The sequence below is a fragment of the Myotis daubentonii genome, chromosome 10, assembly GCF_963259705.1.
Source record: "Myotis daubentonii chromosome 10, mMyoDau2.1, whole genome shotgun sequence".
Classification (NCBI taxonomy): domain Eukaryota; kingdom Metazoa; phylum Chordata; class Mammalia; order Chiroptera; family Vespertilionidae; genus Myotis; species Myotis daubentonii.
The window spans coordinates 29,482,657-29,500,768 of NC_081849.1; the positions used below are offsets into that span (position 1 = coordinate 29,482,657).

The 18,112-nt window shown below is 43.5% G+C and overlaps 1 protein-coding gene across 2 annotated transcripts in view; it reads left to right on the forward strand.

Moving 5' to 3' along the window:
* The first annotated feature begins 10,576 nt into the window (after positions 1-10,576).
* Positions 10,577-18,112, forward strand: part of CHRM2 (cholinergic receptor muscarinic 2) — a 136,737-nt gene continuing 129,201 nt past the window's right edge. For both annotated transcript variants that reach the window (XM_059711889.1, XM_059711890.1), the window contains exons 1-2: positions 10,577-10,715; positions 11,026-11,187. The gene's annotated coding sequence lies outside the window, so the exon portion shown is untranslated. The remainder of the gene's footprint in view (positions 10,716-11,025; positions 11,188-18,112) is intronic.

Genomic DNA, 18,112 nt, shown 5'->3' on the forward strand with positions numbered 1-18,112 from the left:
CAGTTTTATATCCCACATGAATGAAATTATATGGTTATTGATTTTTTTGCCTGACATATTTTGCTTAGCATGATATTCCCAAGATCCATCCATGTTGTCCCAAATGGCAGTATTTTATATTTTCTTATGGCTGAGTAGTATTTCTATCCAAGGGCACTTTAGTTGTTTTCATGCCTTGCCCTGGTGAATAAGGCTGCAATGAACATAGCGGGGCATATATCTTTGCAAATAAATGTGTGTTTTTTAAATTTTTCATGTCAATACCCAGAAGACAGATTGCTGGGTCATATGGTTGCTCTATTCATAATGTTTTTTAAGACTCTTTCCCATAGTGGCTGTACCAGTTTACATTCCCACCAGCAGTGACTGAGGGTTCATTTTTCTCCACCACCTCTCCAACACTTATTGCCTGACTTATTGATAATAGCCATTCTAACAGCAGTGAGGTGGTATCTCATTGTAGTTTTGATTTGCATTTCTCCAATAGCTAGTGAGGTTGAGCATCTTTTCATATCTCTGTTGGCCACTTGTATGTCTTCTTGAGAGAAGTGTCTGTTCAGATCCTCTGCCAATTTTTTAATTAGATTGTTTTTTGTTGAGTTGTATGAATTCTATATATACTTTGGATATTAACCCCTTATTGGAGCTATTGATTGCAAATATCTTCTCCTATTCGGTTGGTTGCCCTTTTGTTTTGACAGTTTCTTTTGCTATGCAGAACTTTTTAGTTCGATATAGTCCCATTCATTTTTGCTTTTACTTCCCTTATCTTTGGAGTCAAATTAATAAAATCCCTCGAAGGCCAATGTCTACAAGTTTAGTACCTATGTTTTTTTCTATGTAATTTATTGTTTCATGATATATATTTAGGCCTTTGATCCATTTTGAGTTATTTTTTTGTACAGTTTTATTATTTTGCATGCACCTTTCCAATTTTCTCCATTGTATGTTTTTGGCTCCTTTGTAAAATGCCCATATACATCTGGGTTTATTTCTGGGCTCTCAATTCTGTTCTTTTGGTCTGTGTGTGGTCTGTGTGTCTCTTCTACATTCCCTTTCTCTACCCTAATATCTTTCCATCCACTGCAATGATGTTTAAAATTTATTCCTATTTTTATATCTCCATTAGTCTGTTGCTTCAATACTTTCCTTTTAAGTCACATATTAAATTTAGTGATATCTTCAGATGAGAGCCAAAAACAAGAATCAAAAGTTCTGGAGAGGAGAGAGCATAAAATAAGAAATTTTGCCAATTGTAACACTGCAAAATAAGTCATTGTCACTAAGCAGCCATAGTAAAAATGTTTTTAATGTGTTGGGATTATTCTGAATGATATGTAAATAATGCATTTATGTTAATATGTGTATTAATGTTCTGGCCAAGATAACAAGCCCAGAGCCAAAGACAACTCAGATTGGGATAGGAGTTTAAAGTTCCTTTATGAGGATCATCATCATCATATTCATATAACAGTATCCTGATAAATATTCTCTATAGTTGTTCAAGTTGTGAGCAATTAACTGCATGAAACTAAATTTGAGATTGAATATACTTAAACAAAACTGACTTGGTGATTGAGGAAAGCGTTTGCTATGCTTACAGCCCAGCTACAGTGATCACACCCAGATGAATAAGAAATGCTGTCAGGTTAAAAGAGACAACAGGAGCATGGTTCAGCCCAGAAAAAAAAATACTTAATTTAAGAAGGAGTCCAAGTCTAAACTTGCACAGAAGCACTAGGAAGGGGGGAGTTGAGGTCGATATTATCTGGTGAATCTCAAGCCAGTCAGTAGGATGCATAAAGACAGAGTATCAGTTGGGCCTGAGAAAATGTTTAAGAGCTAAAAGACTGGAAGGAGAGACCATTTGTAAATTTAGTTGGTCCAAAAAGAAAATCTGAGTTTCTTGTATAAATGCGTAGATTCTTTGGGAGTTTTTCTATATCATTTTACTATCAGAGAGCACGTATGTTCTGAGGATAGATGCTAGTTCCTATAGTTAAAAGGTATCACTGCTCATAGTTTTAGAAACCAGAGCAAAGCAACTGTTGGGAGTCCTATATTTGACACAGGGGAGGACAGGAATCTTTGTTTTAGAGGAGAAATTTCACCTTTCTTTATTGACAGCCATATAAGGACAAGGGTACCTGGATCTGATATTCTGTACCAGCAGCTGATGAGACTAAGAAAGTAAAGGAGACAACAATGATTCCTTCATCTTTCTGCTAAGAATACACATATATTTTTCTGGTGTGATCTGAGTAAATAAGATTAACACTCTGACCCAAACTTCCCCTGTCCCCAGCCACATATTGACTAATATTCTATGCAATATATTATTAACTATTTTATTTAATCATCATGACGGCTCTGGGGCAGAATCTGCGCATTATTTTACATGAGGGAACTAAGTTGTAAAGAGATGAGGCATTTTTTCCAAGGTCATCTGTCTAATAAGTGGCAAAGTTTGAACATGAACCTTGCTTTGAGAGTTTTAGATCCCATCTTTCTCATGATTTGGCTCTACAAGCAAGTCTACTATTCATACCTTAGCAATTTTCCTTCTTCTTGACTCTCCTACTATTGTCCATGTAGTCCTGCTTCAGAGATGATGAGAAAGAAGCTTTCTACAAAGACTTGCTCTTCTTGGATGCTGAGTGGCATAGCCCCATTTTCATCTTGAAAATTTACATCTTTCCCCCATTTTCATCCTCTCACTCATCACTCTGGGCCAACTCTACGGTAAGACATATAAGAACATTCCCCAGAGATAAGCCCAGTATTATTCTACATACCGAAACAGGTTTCTATTCCTTTAAGTCCATTCCACGAACAAGGACTGCATTCCAGTTCTTAATAACATTATCCTCATCCCCAATGCCATTATATAATTAGAATGAGCTGTAACAGCCTTGACCAAGAGTTTTCTTCTCAAGAAATTATGTAAGTGTCTATGTACCAGAGATACTGTTTTGTTTTGGGAGGCAAGATTATGCTCAGAGACTGAGATTGTCTTTGTCAATAATTTATTTAACACAGGTTTACTGCGGGGAAGTGTAATAACTTCATAAGCAAATAGCATACAGGATAATGCCTCTTAAGAAGCCAAAAAGAAATAACAAACTCCAAAGCAATGAACGATTAATTACACTGTTGGTCCAGGCAAGGGAAATGAAAGGAATAGAGTTCAAATTTTGTTGAGGTGAACCTTTCTAAGAGTTGGTACTAGGGAGAGACTGCTTAGCTGAAAGCTGAAGTCCAGCTCCAAGTGCAAATGTAAAAGTCCCTTGTTGCTGGAGCCTGTTGCTATGAAACTATGGTGTCTGTGTTGCCAAGCAAGTTGTTCTCTTTCATGGGGCTCCTGCATGATTTTCACCACTGCTGGCCAAAGAGTCACTTTTACTGCAGCCAAAGCTCATGCCCCAAAGGTCTTGGGAGAGCTACTTAGATCAGCAAAGGGTAGTTTTGCCCAGACCAAAAAGATAACTTCTGCTTTGTTTTCAGAGCTTCTCCTGTATCTGCTGTTTTTTAAAAATAACCAGCTCAAAATAATCCCTATGCCAAAGAGGCATATTCTGGGATGGTACATTCTGCTCCCCTTCCATGGTCATTAATATATCTTCAGTTTTAACAGGGCCTTCCTGGTGAATGCTTTAAGTGTCGTAAGTATTGTTTCATCATACAGAGTATCTTTCTCCTAAAATCTAACTTATAGCTTCCAAATCCCAGGTAGAGTATACCTTAGGTGGAATCCACTTCTGGAATCTCCACCCTGATAGAGAAGTGTCAAGGCTGTTCCCTGTGTGTCCCCTTGATAATAACATCAAAGGTTTTATCACAGGTGGCCAAGAACAACAGCTCTGTTCATGTTATTCTCTCCAACTGGGTGAAGCTGTTGGAGGGCAGGAATCTTCTCTCATTCTTTGTTGTTGTTGCCCTGATATCTAAGAGAATATTGAATGATGTATAGATATGTGTTGACTCAATAGGAATATTTCAGTTCAGCTTATGATAGGCTTCTGAGAAACACTCAATTCTCAGAGATGTGATCTGGCATTGTCAGAAGTGTCCCTGCAGAAGGAAGCAAGGCAATGGCAGCGTGTTTACTTGAGACTTGCTCAAGAAGAAATATTACCAGGGGGTTATCATCAAGCAGGGGCATCTGTACTCCATATCCTGACATCAATAAAAGGAGAGGACTCTGTGTGGGCTGTGGCACTCTACGGATAGGTTTTGAGTGGTTGTTATTGAAGACCTTCAATAATTACCAATTCGTGCTCACTGGGCATTCTTGTAAATAACTCACTTTCTAGGAACATGTTTGTCAATAAAAACCTTGCAGGAATGCAGCAGGTCCATTGATTTGCCTGGGGCCTGGCCTCTTTCCTTTCTGCAGGGATTTATAGAATACTGCCCATGAGGTCTTGTAAATGAGGTGCTTCAGCCAACACCAGTCACCTTGCTGAGTAAATGAGTAAGAAAGGACAAAGTCTCCAGGATCCATCTTATTAGGCACAGTAACATAAGGAAAGCTTTAGGAAATGCTTCTTTGGGCTCACTAGTTGAAGGAAAGGTCTCTTTTTAAAGTGAAAAGGTCTACACGGAGTGACATTATCAGACTTGCTCAGCTGAGTCTTGTTTGGCAAAACACTGCTTTCTGCATCACAATGATCTCAGTCACTCTCAGACAATAGTGTGGTGATTTCAGGCTGGGGAAAGGTGGAGGAGGGTATGGGGGGATAGAAGCTGATGAAAAGAGACTTGACTTGGGGTTGGTGGACACGCAATATAATGTACAGATGATGTGTATAGAATTGTGCACCTGAAACCTGTATAATTTTTGTTAACCAGTGTCACCCCAATAAATTCAATAAAAAGGAAAAAAGAAATAAGGGGTAGATAAAATTTAATGAGGAGGCTGTCCTATGTTGTGGTGTCTCCCAGTATGTTTTCCTGAAGTGTGGTAGAATTTCCACCTGATATTTCCACCTTGAAGGGCAATTTTTAGTTAGCTTTAGAACAAGGTAAATTGAGGATCTGAGAAATTACGTGAATTCCCATGAGCGGCTCCTGAGTTCACTCTAAAACAGTGGTTCTCAACCTTCCTAATGCTGCCACCCTTTGACACAGTTCCTCATGTTGTGGTGACCCCCAACCATAAAATTATTTTCGTTGCTACTTCATAACTGTAATTTTGCTACTGTTATGAATCATAATGTAAACATCTGATATGCAGGATGTATTTTCATTGTTACAAATTGAACATAATTAAAGCATATTGATTAATCACAAAAACAATATGTAATTATATATGTGTTTTCTGATGGTATTAGGCGACCCCTGTGAAAGGGTTGTTCGACACCCAAAGGGGTCATGACCCACAGGTTGAGAACCGCTGCTCTAAAATCTAAGAAAGTAGGCTTCCTTACAGACTAAAAATATTTTGAGTGTTCCTAGAAACTACTCCTTCCTTCACAAAGAGCTATTGATTCAAATAATTTGGGGCTCTATCTATCCACAGAGAAGAGTCCGATAAGACCTTCACTTTGAAGGTGCTACAATCGCATCTCCAGCATCTGACTTAAGCTGTGAAAAGGGGAAGTTTAAGCTGTTCCTCAAAGTCAAGGTGAAGTGGATGTGGTTGACTGTGTCAGTTCCCCTGTCTTTGAGGAGGAACTCAGCATTACCTCCAGTCAGAGGAACACACACACACACACACACACACACACACACACACACACACACAACTTCTCTAAGTCAACTCACTCCCGAAAGGCTTTTTTTCTTCGTTCTTAACACAGATTTACCACCATTGCAGCTGCTTAACATTTTGCAGGGTGGTGTTTCACTTTATCCCCCTCTTCCCATTCCCTGTTTGAAAAATAACTCTGTATTTTAAATATTTTAGACTCAGCAGCAGTAAATGTTTTCAGGTTTTGGATCACACCGCCGCTGCTAGAGAGGAAGAGTTGAAGACAGCTGTGGTGCCAAATTTCAAGAAAAAGAGGAAAAGAAAAAAATAGCAAATCCTTGTTTGTTAGACTGTCACCAAACATCACTGGGAATCCGTCCCACTTGTGCATGAAACTCCTATTGTGGAGTCTGAAAAAGGAAAGCTTAGGATTTTCTAGGAGAAAAAGAGATCATATTTTTTAGCTAGAGAATAGAAGCATGTAAATTGCTTTCTGAGAAGGTTTGTAGGAAAAATAAATAACTCTAAGGAGAATGGTGTGTTTATCATGGTGTTATCAAGATTTCAGAACAAGCCCTGGCTCCTGTTGCTTAATTGGTTGGGTGCCGTCCCATGCACCAAAAGGTTGCTGGTTCAATTCCTGGGCAGGGCCCATGCTCAGGTTTGGGGCTCAATCCCCAGTAGGGGTTGTGCAGGAGGAAGCTGATTGCTATTTCTCTTTCATATCAATGCTTCTCTCTCTCTCTCTCCCACTCCTATCTCTCTAAAAGTCATTAAAACATCTTTTTTAAAGAAATTCAAAAACAGTGAGGGAGACTGAAGAACTCAATTTAGGCAGCAATTGTCGTTTAGTGGACGTTTATTTTAAACCCAGAATTGTTGTTTTCCAAACTGAGATCAAGGAAGAGAAAGGTTCTCCTGACATACGTTGGGGAGGAAAATTTTCCTATGCCTCACAGAGGTTCTTTGGATGGTCTAATAATCAAATAGACATGAGGCAAACTAACAGGGGAAAATTCAATTTAATTTCATACATACAAGAACCACCCCCTATCAGTGGTTCTCAACCTTCTGGCCCTTTAAATACAGTTCCTCATGTTGTGACCCAACCATAAAATTATTTTCATTTCTACTTCATAACTACTGTTATGAATCATAATGTAAATATCTGATATGCAGGATGGTCTTACGTGACCCCTGTGAAAGGGTCGTTCGACTGCCAAAGGGGTCACGACCCACAGGTTGAGAACCACTGCCCCAGACACACACACACACACACACACACACACACACACACACACACACACGAGAGAGGAGAGAGAGAGAGAGAGAGAGAGAGAGAGAGAGAGAGGTTCCAAGACAGAACATTAAAATAAGGTACACATGCTATCATCTTGAGCCAAGGAATGGGATAGGGGCCTAGAGCTTCAGGGGGTGGAGGGGTAGGATAATTTACAGGATGATAAGGAAAGCAGATGTTCAGTAATTAGGTATTCTCCCAGCCATACAGATAAGACATAAAATTTTATTTCTGATAATAGCTCCTTATGGGCAAGGCTCACAATTTAAATTCTTTAAGGGAGAGCTAAAAGCAGTTTCTTGAGCCTGTATGGTATTCATTGCCTTTAGTTTGAAATAATCCACATGTCCAAGCCGTACAACTTGGGGAGGCCTGTTCTGAGCCCCTTCATATACATGAGATAAATCAGTCTGCCTATCCCAAACCTCCTGCTGGCAACTGCTGTGCTTCCCTCGCTCAACTCTCAGTTTGTGTGAGTGGGAAATGAAGAGCAAGGCAAGATCTCCCCCTGCTTCCGGCTCATTTTCCCTGTGTAAGCAAAAGTCTCACCTTCATTTTCTTGGTTCTTTGAAAACAAAAAATTAAGAAAATGTTATGGCCACCATACCTAGTTGGAAATCACTCAAGTTGAACTTGTCATCCTCTTAATCCACTTATAATGATAGAGCGCTGATTTGTACATCTAATTACTGAAGCCCCATTATTGCTGCACTGAAATCAACGTGGCAGCTTCAAATATGCACCTTCCCAGGAATGAGACCTGCCAGTCATTCCCCCTCGCCTGACCTTAGTGGCAAGCTCATGTCCAGTCTTACTCAGAAGTGAGCTTTGTCAAAGATTCAAAGTCATCCTTTCAGGCTCCTGCATTTGTCAGCGCATGCCTAAAACCAGCTCTGTGAGGTGGTAGGTAATGAAGTTTGGCTTCACAAGTGGAAATTACTAATTTATTAGTGTTCTTTGAGGTGGGAAACAGGCATGTGGATAAAGAGAAACCCATAGATGCATTCTACAAAGTCTTTACAAAAGCACTTTGGAAAATGTTCCACACCATGGCTCACTAATAAATGTAAAAGCTGTATTCTTCGGATGGGGGAGTACTCTTTGATCTGAGAAAATGAACTGGCTTAAGAGAAAAATAAAATGCTCAGAATTTATATATTTTTTTCATAGACAAAAACTAGAAGGGGGAAATAATTGGGCTTCTTGGGATTAGTATTATGATGCATAATGTTTAACATGCTTATTGCATGATATTTATCATTTTGACTCTTAAATGTTTTGACCCAGTAGGTCAGACACATGACCCAGAAATCTGTGCTTTCAATTCCTAACTCACAGTCTTATAATTATGGCTAATTTGCTATATGCCATACACTACTGAAAACTTTTCATGAAGAAACCTTATTATTCCTTATAACAACCCCAGGAAATATTACAATGTCCTTTACAGAGTAAGAAACTGAGGCATGGAAAAGTTGAATGATTTCTCTAAAATCACAGTGAGTGGCACAGCTACAAGTATAGATAAAAAGGTGTTTTTATTGATGACCTAGAAGAAGAAAATGGACAATATTGTTGATCATTTGCTGAAAATGCTGCGTCTCTTTGCAGCTCCTCTTCAAAAGGACATAAGTATAGTGACTCCTATTGGACATAGTAGTTCACTTACTCACAGACTTAGTTTTATTCAAGTTTAAGAAAATATTTCTTGGCTTTCATTGACTTTTTGCTTTATTGCTCTTTTGGGAATGTGTAGTCCTATGGGTAAGAAGGCATTAATGGTATGAAAGGACAAAATAGCAACAGATTACTGAGTTTTCCTCTTCTCTAATCGTAGTCAGAGATCTGTGCCCCTTTGCTTTTTGGCTTTGGGTGTGTGTGTGTGTGTGTGTGTGTGTGTGTGTGTGTGTTCAAAAAGAATCAAGCAACTCCATGGATTTATAGAGGCTTAGCAGAAAGAAATAATGGAGTAAGGACAGAAAATGTGGATTCATTTTTTAAAGAGCACCTACAGGAGAAGAAATGCCAAAATCAGATATTTAATGTAATGGACCAAACGCTGGAGGAAGCTGAGATTAAGACTGAACAGAGCTGTCTTGATTTTCTAACAAGTATCTTAACATCTCCCAGTGATGGTGGGATGTGAGGGTGGAAGCTGAAGGTAGAGCCACAGTATTGTAATGCATGATTTCAGGCTGACTTCAAAATTAAGTTTGTGCTACGTCCTGCTTGTTGTTGGCTGCAAGATATCTGAAAGGGCAGAAACTACAAGATTTCCATTTACTAGTGAATTTATATTGCTGTGTACTTGTCTTGATTGTCAACCGTTATATAGGTGTTTCATATGAGTGTCTTTCCTTAGCAGTAAGATTGGAAGCTTATAAAAACAGAGAGTAACATTTGCTATTCTCTATGCTGTTTGACACTTAGCAAAGGACTGGGCATTGAGAATTTAATTTAATTTAATTAACTATATTAAACCAATGCATCTTCAACCTGCTCGTTGTTTGTCTTTGTGATCGAAAAGGGATGCATCTAATATTGTGTTATTCAATTTAAGGTTTCAACTTTTTTTTTCATTTGCTTGACAAAGTTGGGCGAGAGAAAATGCAGCCTGTAGAACATATCAAACATTGATGTTGTCTTCACATACACGTACACTTTCATAAAAGCAAGTCTTGTACTTCAGTACTTTAGAACTGTCATTGTGCCTTTATCAAATGGGTTAGCACCTAAAATAATAAATACTCTTTGAAAGAATTTCTCATTAAACAAATAAAAACCTATAGCCGATGTGAGCACAAAAAGCTTGCATTATAATTTTTTATGGAGATCCCAAATTCCATGAATACTTTGTACCCAAATGCCTATTCATGGAAAACAAGGGCATTGATCTGTGTTTAAAACAAGGAAAAATATCTCTAGAGAATAAATATCTCTAGAGTCTAGCACATTTATTAATGCCCCAAAGAAATAAACAATCTGAACAGTTTAGCACGATTATGTGTTTCCATAGCATAGCGGATTTATTCTAACATTTTCCCACCTGGAAAAACTGGGTTCAAGTGTCTTCGGCAATGGCAAAGCAACATTGCGTCTCCTCAGAATGTCATGCCACTCTCAGAGCAATCCTACACTTGCAGGAATGGGGCTGGGTGGTGGTGGTGGTGGCGGCAGTAGTGATTGTAAAGGTTCTGGTGTAGAAATTGCAGATGGAGAGCGGGGCTCTGGGCATGGAAGTGGAGAGGAGCGGAAAGGAGCCTGGAGAAAAGGCTGTCATATTTGCTCAGAAGAACCGCCAAATCAGAGAGCAGAGAAGATTTCATTGGAGGAACGCCTTCACCAGCAATTAATCCTGTCATACCGCAAGAAAATTGTAAATGTTCTCTCCAGAAACTGTCCGCCCATTGCAGCTAATGGAACACACACGCACGAAGGGATCCGCTCTCCTGCTCAACACCAAAGGCGCCCGGTGCAGAGACCCGCTCCAGCGAGCGCACGCGCGCGCGCGCACACACACAAACACACACACGCGCGCACACACACGCACGGACACACACGCACACGCGCCAGCCTGAGGCTTGGCCAGAGTCTTGCAACCGCAGATCCCGCTAGGAAATAGCCACAGGCACCCTGAAGTCGGTGTTGCCGCTACTCTGATCACTACTTTCCCAAGCACTTTGGTGAAGAAATGCATCCCGCCCGGCTCGCCGGTCCATGCAGGTCTCGGTTCTATTCTGTTCTCCAGACTCGTCATCTTCCTGAAAGCCAGGCTCCAAAGTCCTTTTTGCTTCTCCTTGGGTGGTTTGGTGTGGAGGGCGGGGGCAGCGTCAGTTTCACTTCAATCTAAGCCGCAGAGGGGCTCCCGACTGGCGGAGGGACCGGGACCCCTGTGATGTGCGCGACTCTGGCGGCGCGCGCCGGTGCCCCGCAGTTCTGGCCAGAACCACCGGGTCCGCTCTCTCCCCGCCTCCCCCGCCCCACCCCTCCGGGTGTCGCGGCACCAACTAATCTTTTCCTTTTCTCTCGCAAGATCAAGGGAGAAAGCGAGCGGGCGGCTGGCTTAGGACTCTGAGCCCTGCGCAGCTCGCGCCGGAGCCGGTCCGCCCCGAACCCGCCAAGGGCTCCCCGCGCCTGCCGGCTGCACCGAGGAAGTCGCACTCCGGGGAGGTAGCTGGAGCCAAACCCGCAGCAGGTAAGAGCGCCGCGCCGCGCAGCTCTCAGCCTGCCTGCGTCCGGGCCCTGGCACAGCGGGGTCCCTCCCGATCTCCAGAACCGGGTGCGGAGGGCTCCGGGTTGGGAAACTGGACGAGGGTCCCCCACAAGTGCAGATTCTCAAACGGAAACTTTGGCTCCTGGGGCTTGGAGGGCTGAAGGGAGCGACGGCGGGTCTGGCAGGAAGGGGCAGACAAGGCACCGCGCGGGGCAGGGCTGTGATTCCGCGGGTCACTGAGTCCCGCGGAAGGTAGAAGGCAGCCTGGGAGCCGCGCCTGCCAGGGCACCGCTGCCTCTTCCAGCCCGACACCCCTCCACTGTCACCCGACTCCCTCCCGCTCCCCGAGATGCCGTCACTGAAAAGACAGGGAGATCTTCGCCCTCTCCTACCCCTCACGGTCCTTGCTGCCTGGATTGCCACGACTTCCAGGCGTTTGGGGTGGAGGCCCCGCTCGCCAAGGCTATGCACCGTACCCAGGTTCCGCCCTGTGGTGCCGCGGTTCGTGGACCATGGCCAAGGGGCAGGGGGATAAGTATGAGCGAATGGTCCCAGGACAGAGGAGGGGGAAGCCTTGTGCAACCCCGTCCCAGTTCAGCTCCGCAGAGCATATAGGCTTTCCGCCCAGGCTGGGGGACAGGGGCTCAGCCCAGAGCTCCAGAGGTCCCAGACCGTGCCGGGCATCGCCAACACCCGCCTCACGATGGGCCCTTGGCAGCCCGGCGGGGCTCGGGTCCTGGATAGGGGTGACTCCACTCCTGATGTCCCTGGCTGTCCGCACCTGCGGACCTGAGCGATCGCGAGTGTCTTCTGGCTCGCGGAACCCGCGAGACGCGGTCCGAGCCCGCGGGGTGGATCGCGCACACCTTCCACCTGTGAGCCCTGCCCGCAGCCCCTGGGGCGCCCTCAGAGGGGTAGGAGGAAGCTCTCCTAGGGGAGCTCTCAAGAGGTGAAGATTCCCCCCAATGACGGACACAGAGACGGAGAGGGCACACACCCCTGCCTCAGTTTCCTCAGCTCCCCTTCAGGGTCCCCATCTCTTTCTCTCCCCTCCTGCCGTCGCCAGTCCTCCAGGCTGCCTTGAGCCACAAAATCCCCCAACCGAACTCACCAACCCCAGGTCATGAGACCAGGCTGTTGCCTGTATGGAAATGTCACCTCGGTGCAGAGAGGCGGGAGGAGAGCAGAGAAATAGAGGTAGAAGCCGAGGGCAAGAAGACCTGCTTGCAGACATCTCACCCGAGCTGCCCTCAGGTGTCCTGAAGTTAGTTCACAGCACCTCTGTGACTGAGGCCACCTAGGGTCACCCGTCTGCCCGCCCAGGCGTGGCCAGCCCAGCGAAAGCACGGTGCTTCCCAGCCCTCCAGCTCCGGAATCTCCCACACTGACTCTCTGTTTCCGGTTCATCTTCTCTCTGCAGTCTGTTTGGTTTGTCTGGCTTTCTTGCTCTTTTTCTTAGCGCTGGGGGGCGGTGGGTACCTGGCAGCCAGCCCTGTGATGTGTCCGTCCCCCAGCACACGCAGCCAGCCACACAGACACACGTCCCCACGCTCTACCGCACACCGCCCGCGCTCCAGCGGGCAGTCCGCAGTCTGGGCTCCACGGAGCCTCGCGCCCGTGTCCAGGGCCAAGGTCAGGGTCATGGCCACGGCCTCAGTTCCGCAGAGGACCGGCCGGAGGAGAATGGAACCAACCCCGGCTCCAAAAAAACACACCGTAGGACAGCAGAAAAAGCCTGAGATAAACTCGAATTTGGGTTGGGGGTGGGATGGGGGGGAGGTTCTAGGGGAGAAAGACTGGTCCTCCAGCTGCATGGAGCAGCTTTAAGAGATTGCGGCTGGGTGCCCTGCCTCTGCCCCCCTCCTCTCCCACCAGGCCTCAGGCCAGGCCCACCCTTGGTGGGCAGCCTCACTGCAGCCACTCAGGGAAGTCCAGATGGCTGGTTCCTCAGGCGGACCAGCAGCTCACTTCATTCCTGGCCATTCTGCTTACCTGAATGGAGAGGTTGCTGAAGGTGAGGTAGTTCTAAACTCTCTCAACCCGGCAAAGGCCATGCTTTGTTATTTTGTTGGCAATCTGGTTGTATGTATACACAGTACTGAGAAGCACATGGAACATTTTCATTGATAAGCAAATAATAAGGGTGATGATACAGTTTGAAACTACAATTAGGAGTGTGTGTGTGTGTGTGTGTGTGTGTGTGTGTGTGTGTGTGATGTGAGATATCCTTGGGGCCTTCACAACAAGGGCACTGATAATCATAGAAGTAAACCAGTTGTGGCCAGTGACGGGTTTCACATTGGGAACTGCCTTCGGCTGCAATTCAGAGGGTGGACTTTGAGACTCTTGTCAAGTGAGTGGAAGAATTTTGTGCGAAAAGTGTCACAGCTCTGCAGGTTTTGGCAGCTAAGAACCTCCAGAAGCAGTAAGTTCGTGCCAGATGAATTTTTGTTGTTATCACTGTTATTAGTAATGTGTTCAGGTTGTGGCAGAGATAAGAAGATTCTATGGACTCTACATGCTTTCCTGGGTTAAACAATTATGCCCGTGACAACTGAAAAATAAAACTTGACCCTGAAAAGGCATAACAATTCCAGTCTCGCCCACTTACTGTTTTAAAACTCTGAGTGAGGTGGGAGTGGGGAGAGTCCCGGGACCCCAAATTCAGGGTGTGCTTCCTGACAGATGAGATGCTTGGTTTTCTTTCAAACGCGATAAATGCGTGTTTATGTAAGTGTGCCTGAGGGTGTCTGGAGGGGGATTGGGGTGAGGAAATAGGTGGATTTTTATATTCCTGTCATAGTTCAAGTTCAAGAGAACCCAAAGGGCCTGCTTGTAGTTCTCAAGTGACTTCAGGGGTGGGGGTGGAAGAGACTGGCAGTCACACAGAAGCACAGGTCCCTTTGGCATGGTCCCCACAGTCTGTCAACTTGGGGGTCAGCTAGTGCTATTTTCACATTAAAAAAATTACGTTGCTTTGAATGTGACTCTATGCCCTTCTTTGCCCAGGTAACCCCCAACTGCAAGCAGGTGGATGTAAATTTAGTGGGAATTTTCTAATTTCAGTTCCAGGGTAGCCAGCTCTCAGGTTCAAGGACACAGAAGGGAGAGGGGTGGCTCCAGAGGTGAGAAGAAAACAGCAGTTTGCAGCCTGCTGGCCGCTGGGGGAGGCCTGGAGGGCAAGTCAGGGGAGGGGAGAGGTGGGCTGATAGGGAGCACATGCCTCTCTGACCCACAGCCCTGAACAATGTAAAATCAAGTAGGAAAGATGAAGAGAGGACAGTAGAATAAGAGGAAATGGGAGAAAGAAAGAAAAAAATAAAGAAAGGTAGGAACCTGTGGGTATACTATTAACAGGCACAAGTGCTGGGTTCAGCCTCCATCACTGGAGTTAGTCCTTGTGTGGGGTATGCCTGGGAGAAAGTGCCTATAACTGTCTAAGCCTGACCATTCTAGCCCCACTCTTAATCTTACCTTAGTCTTTCTTCCCTTTACTCCGTAGGATCAAGAGAGAAACATTTTGTTAGCCAGTTCCTCTAAAGAACTGGTTTTCTTCACTTTTATATTGGAAGTGGTTGCCCATTTTATGATGTGGACTCTGTGTGATTTTCCTCAGGGGACACCTATATATCAAACACTGTCAATATCCTCTTTGTGGCTGTCAACATCTGGCTGTCAGTCCCTATCACCTGCCCCCACTTTGCCTATCTTTGGATCATGGAGCAAGTGTTGGGACTGCTTTCATTAGAGGGCATTGGAGCAAGGCCACTGATTATATACACCCAAGCTCAGCTGGGTCACGTGGCAGTGCTGGTGGTGGTAATTTTAGGAGTGTGTGTTTTGTGTGGTGCAAAGGAAACAGGTCAGTCCCCTTAGAAATGCATTTTTAAAGAGTGTGTTCGAAGTCCCCGGCACTGTCCTAAGTACCTAACATGTATTACGTTATCTGTTCTGTCCCCACTGTTTACAACAGTATCTGGCACATCTTAGGTTAAATCTTTGTTCAATGTGTGAATGGGTGAATCAGTTTGCTCATCTTATCATCGCAACAAACCTATGAAATAGATGTTATTTTTCCCATTTTACAAACGAGGAAACCAGAGTTCAGAGGTAAGGACCCCAAATCACACAGCTAGTAACTGTTTGCCCTGCGTTTGGGAAATCAAAGCTGTTCAGAGTTTGATGATGTTCTCCTCCTCCTTTTAATTCAATTGTGCATATTCGTGTGGTATCCCCTCCACCCTAACTGAGAAAGACTCAGAGCCAACTAGATTCTTAGTTGCCGCAACATGCTTGTTCGGATTAAACAGTGTTTGCCTCTGGAAGAGGAAAACAAGGGCACCAAAATTGCCTTAAATTTTGGCAGATGCTATTTCTACCTATAGCTTTACTGAGATTTTTTTTTTTGTCTGGTGCAAAAGGATAAAAGAGAATTTTATATCTTCCAGCTGTTAACGTACAAACATCCAAACCTGTAAAAAATTTTTGTGAGTTTATTTGAGCCAAACTGTAGACAATTGCCTGGGAACAGAATCTCAACAGATTGGGATAATGCTCCAGGGAATGACAGTTCTTCACCTTGTTTTATACATTACAATCAAAGGAGGAGACATAAGTGGGTTACGTGAAATCCACTGGTGATAGATTAGGGGGGTGGGAGAAAGCAAAGGGGTGGGGGGACTTCTGTAATTGGATAAAAAGTAAAATGATAGGTACATGCTTCTTTTCCTTAGGTGGGTGCAGGATAGTTAACAGTCAACAATTAACATGATAACAATCACAATGGAGGAATTTATAGTATTTGGTTGTGCCCTGAGGGATCGGAAAAAGGGAAGTTACAAGTTACCCTGACATTTCAGGATGTTATCTTAGGTGCAAAAAGACAATAGGCTCAGTTCAGGTAAAGATTGATCTTTATCAGGGAAGATACTGGTCTAAGACATGACTACCCACTCTAAACTGCTTTTAGTTAAAGTTCTAATTTCAGACCATCCTTTGTGGTTACTGTAGGTCTTTTAGTTTGCAAAACTGCCACACAGGCCTTCCCTGCGCTAGTCAGGTTAGCATGTGGCCTTTTTGGCGTCCACGCAGTTTAACTCATAATTTGTGTTGTTGAAGTGGATGGAGAAGCTTTTCCAACGTGATGCCTAACCAAGAGCTGCATACATCCCAACCTCCAGCCTAGCCCTGTATTCATTTTGCCTTGCTGAATGAGTGCTTCTTTCTTAATTAAGATTGCTGGTACTTAAGGGTCTGAACTTCAGGGGCAGCTTTTAGTTTTAGTTAGAGTTTTTAGCCACCTTTGCTTTGAAAGACATAATGTGACTTTGGGAAACTGCTATTAGCAAAGGGTGAGATAGGTTCTGGCTGGTTTGCCTGCTTCCACACTTTATATATTCTTGTCTTACTTTATTTCGTTTCCAGTCTCCCTCCCTGCCCCTACATGTACAAGATCCTTCTTTCATACTGTGACCTAAATATACAATCATCTTAACTGGTGCTGTTACCATGGTAATGTTTTATGGTAGATAAGGGTACACATTAAAAAGTCAGTTTCTTTCATTAGGAATGGAATTCCTTCTCTCTTTCCCTCGCCCAAATCCAGGCTTTCACAGAATGATGCCCTCTGGTGTTCAGTAACAGGAAGCACATGACTTTGGATAGGGCAAAACCCGTTTTTAAAACTTTGAATTTCAATTAAAATTTGAAACAGACGAAAGCAAGAAGACTTTTAATTAGTATATTTTTAAACAGAGAGATTAGTAGAAGACATTCCTTGCCTAGGCATATTAAGAGTGGTTTACTGTGTAGAATTCTAAAAAGTTACGGGAAAGGAGAGATTTTTATACCCTTAGGTATTTAACATTGTTGTGAAAATATTTCTATAGCAGACAAAGATATTCTATTGAAATATTTCTGAAAGAAGACACTCAAAATTTTTTTATGTTTAAAACTTTAAGATGGAAGTATTTTGTTCTAAAATGGGAATGTTTTTCTCCTATCTCCTATATATTTTATGTATAATATAATTTTATATTATATTGTACATATATAATTTGTTGCTGCTTTGTTACAGGAGAAACTTGGAAGTTTACTTCATATTATTATGTGAACGGTAATATCAATTTATACATTATTATTGATCACAAATTACATGGCAAATTGGAAGTGAGGTTGATCTACTATAAACATGTCTTCCTTCTTCCTCACTCCAAGTCTACTGTCTCTGTCTAAGATATCACTAAGGCAAACCTATCTCTGAGACTCAGTCTGAATTCATTCCCATCTCCATCCACACACCTTCTTCAGACGGTAGCATCTCTCACATGAACTGCCACCAGAGGAGCCTTGTGTTTTGCACTGATCTCCCTTCCAAGCTTTCCCTAGTTCAATCTATGTCTCACACTGTCAGAATGACCTTCCTAAAATGCAAATATAAGCACACCATTCTCTTACTAAAAGTTCTTCACTGCTTCTCAACTGTCTAAGATAAACTCTAAATTCAAGCCCACATGAGATCTTCCATGACTGATCAAAGCCTTTTTTTCCAAGCCATGTCTCCACCAGCCATTTCTTCCCCGCCCCCGCACTTCCCTACTGCATAAGGTGATACTACACATAAAAGGCTTAGGGGAATCACTGGCACAGAGTAAATGCTAAATAAATATTGTCCAATAAAATTCTCTTTTATCTTTATTCGTATCCTCTTCCTCACCCCCCTCCTCGTCATCTAACTTATTGCTAGTATAATACTAATAAGCAATGATAAACATCATGCTTGTACTAGCCATCCCCTGATATATTTCTGGGAAGCTATCGGCATGATACCAAGTTCCTCTGTGTTCTCTCCTATCTAGTGTTCTGTCTAGGTTCTCATTACTAATCTAGCTGGGCCAAGCACCTGGCA